Source organism: Hyaena hyaena, unplaced genomic scaffold, assembly GCF_003009895.1.
Source record: "Hyaena hyaena isolate Hyena2069 unplaced genomic scaffold, ASM300989v1 scaffold_1101, whole genome shotgun sequence".
Taxonomy (NCBI): Eukaryota; Metazoa; Chordata; class Mammalia; order Carnivora; family Hyaenidae; genus Hyaena; species Hyaena hyaena.
Window position 1 is genome coordinate 86,771 of NW_024081737.1, and position 3,635 is coordinate 90,405.

A 3,635-nucleotide genomic window follows, 5' to 3' on the forward strand; every position below is an offset into this window, starting at 1 on the left:
AAATGCACACATTGCCCAAGTTGTTATCCAGATGAAAATAGTATCCATGCGTCTTTTTTTTGGAAGTTTTATTTATTTATTTTGAGAGAGAGAGAGAGCATGAGCTAGGGAGGGTAAAGAGAGAGAGGGAGAGAGGATCCCCAAGCAGGCTCTGTGCTCTCACTGTGAAGTCCAATGTGGGGCTCCCACCCACAAACCATGCAATTGTGACCTGTGCCTAAATCAAGAGTTGGATGCCTGGGTGGCTCAGTCAGTTAAGCATCTGACTTCTGCTCAGGTCATGATCTCATTCTTGTGCTCTGTGAGTTTGAGCTCTGCATCAGGCTCTGTGCTGACAGATCAGAGCCTGGAGCCTGCTTTATATTCTGTGTCTCCCTGTCTCTCTGTACCTACCCCACTAGCACTCTGTCTCTCTCTCTCAAAACCAAACATTTATAAATAAATAAATATTAAGAAAAATTAAGAGTTGCTCACTTAACTGACCGAGCTACCCAGGTACCTCATATATCTTCTTATATGAAGTTTTCAAGTATTTTGTTTTCTAGATTTTGTTATTTTCTATGGAGTCATTGTTGTTTTTATTATTGAGGTTTATGATTTCTTTATATACCCTGGATATGGTGTCCTTTGTCAGTTATGTTTCCCAAACATTTTCTCTCTGACTGTGGCTTGACTATTTTCTTTAAAAAAATTGTTTTTACTGTTTATTTATTTTTGAGAGAGACAGAGACAGAGGGTGACCAGGGGAGGGGCAGAGAGAGAGGGAGACACAAAGTGAAGCAGGTTTCAGGCTCTGAGCTGCCAGCACAGACCCTGATGCGGAGCTCAAACCCACAAACTATGAGATCATGACCTGAGCCGAGGTCTGGCACTTAACTGACTGAGACACCTAGGCACCTCTTACCTATTTATTTTCTTAGGTGAATTTTTAAATAAGCAGATGAGAAGTTATTAACTTCGACGTAGTCAAATTTACTCACTTTATGTGATTATTGTCTTCTGTGACCTTAAAAACCTTTTTCTACCCCCAACTCATGAAGCTTTTTGATATGCTCCATCTTGAATTAATTTTTGTGTATGCTGTAAGGTAGGGATGTGGGTTCATGGGTTTTTTGTTTCTTTTTCCATATGGATATCCAGTTGTTCCGGCAACATTTATTAAAAAGGTTTTCCTTTTCTAACTGGCTTGCTTTGGCATCTTTATCAACAATCAAATGACTCTCTAGGAATGGGTTAATTTATGGGTGTTCTATTCTGTTCTATTGATCTACATGTTGATGCCAGTACTATTCTTGATTACTGTAGCTTTATAGCACATCTTGAAATCAGACAATTTATGTCTCACTTTACTCTTTTTTTTTTATGACTGCTTTCATTGTTCTAGGTCATTTGCATTTCCGTATCAATTTTAGAGTCAGTTTGTCAATTTCTACAAAAATTCTGCAGGGACGTTGATTAGAATTATATTGAATTGTGGATAACACTTCTTTGATGCAATTGCAAGATCCCTGAAAGCCAACCCCTTGACCAGTCCTCTCTTGCACACTGGAGGGCGGGTCTAGTCAATTCTCCGTTAGAATTTATTTGTTTGAGTAAAGATGTGTCATTGGTTTTCTTCTGCTACAAATAATAATCAGTATTTTTAAGTGCACTTAAAAGCATTCTATTCATAATCTTATTAAAGCCACACATACCGAAAAAGCCTTTAAGTGAGAAGTTATTTTCTCCAAATTACATGTGAGATGCCTGAGGCTCAAGGAATTTAAATAATATGTCCAAGATCAGACAGCTAGTAAGAGAGGCTTTGAATTCAGAGTAAGATGCCTCTTACTCCGAAGCTTAAATGTTATGGGAAACTGAATTTTATTATCCTTTCTTACCCATCGTCATATGAGGGTGGGATTTTGCACCAGCTGGGACCCACATACTAAATGATAGTAAGATGAGACAAGGTCATTTGGTGATAGTGAAAAAAGCAGAGGTCTTCAGGACAGAGCCTATGTGGCTTTGTGTTGGGGTATCTAGGGTCAGAGGATACCGTTAGGGACTGGGAACCTGGAGCGAGCGGGACCTTGAGGAGACAGAAGGCAGACAGCTTCTTGCTCAAATTGGCCAAGGGAGGCCCAGACTAGAGGTGACCATCTAAAAACAGCCTGTTCTAATACCTTTAGCTGCCCGGGAATATTTATATCTTGAGAAACTCACATGTGATACACTTGGCAATGGCTGCAGGGCACTGGTTCCTCCTCCTCCCCTCAGATGCTCTCAGGGCAGCGGAGAGAACATAGAGATTCACAAATGAGCTTTCTTTGTAGGGCACTGGCTGCTTTGAAATTCTTCATTAAATCTTTTTCACAAATAAATTGTCCAATGTCCATGGGGAATATTTCCATCTTTTAATCATATGCAGTTTGAATTGACTCTAGAGCTGTAGTGTGCCGGGGCCCGTATGGAGGGCCCTGGCAAGGGGGGCGCGGGGGAAGACCTTCAGAAGCCCAACCCTTGTGATTTCTCTTGAATGTAAGTAACAAAAGGAGGGCTCGAAGGGAGTAATGGGGGGGGGGAGCTTCTATTTTGTGATGTGTTTAGCACCTGTCGCAACAACGGATTTTCGCAACCAGGAAAGTTAATTATGCCTCTTACCTCTTGGTTTGGTATTGGTTCCAGATGTGAAATCGTGGGCTTTGATTTTGCTCTCATAGGCTGGTGAGCCATTCTAGATTAATAGTTTAAATAAAATGTCAAGTATCTGATTGCCATGGAAACATTAATGCAAAGTGGACCCTGTAGCACTTCGTGCTGCAGAATTACAATGATATGAATTACCTTAGTCTCCAGACACCTTCTGAAATGGCCGGAGCTGCATCCCTGAAAAATGAGTCATTCATGCACAAAGCAAGAAATAGTGTGAAATGCTCCCACTCAGTCATGTCACCATACACATACTTACGAGTTGGACAAATATCAGTTTCTTTCAAAGGGCAGACACAGGTAATACAGGCAGAGCTTAACTACAGTGTGCTCATTGCTTACTGTGGAGGAACCCATGAGGATAGGGTGCCAGCTCTAGTGATCTTCAGTCCTGCAAGGGGGAGTGTCTCAAGGGGTGCCCGTCACCGGGGGTCAAGCTCAGGAACACGCAGCAGGCACTCTGGGGCCAGCTCCGGGACCTCTCTATGGAACACATGCTCCAACTGCCTCCCCCAGCCTGATTATCAGAGCACTGCTGATTATGTTATGCAAATCATGGGAGATGGATTTCACATTTCCCCCAGCCAGGCTTCACACAGCTTTGCATTTATTATCCCCCTTTAAAAATACAGAGTCCTCAGAGAAGGGGAATGGCTCATTTTTATTTGTTCACCAGCAGAGTTGGCACAGACCTGTCAAGCAATCATCCTGGGCTGTGATCTGCAAAGCTGCCCTTTGTTGTTCGATTCCCCCACCCCCTAGATTGTTTACAAGACACACACAGACATCTGCACGCCTCAAAACAAGTTATTTCCTGATTCGGCAAAACTTGTCAGCCTGGGTGATGAAAATGTTACAGCATTTGCTGACAAGCCATCAGATAAACCTGGAGTTACGTCCCGAGCACCTTGTCCTCATTCACATCTCAGGATGGTAAACACTTA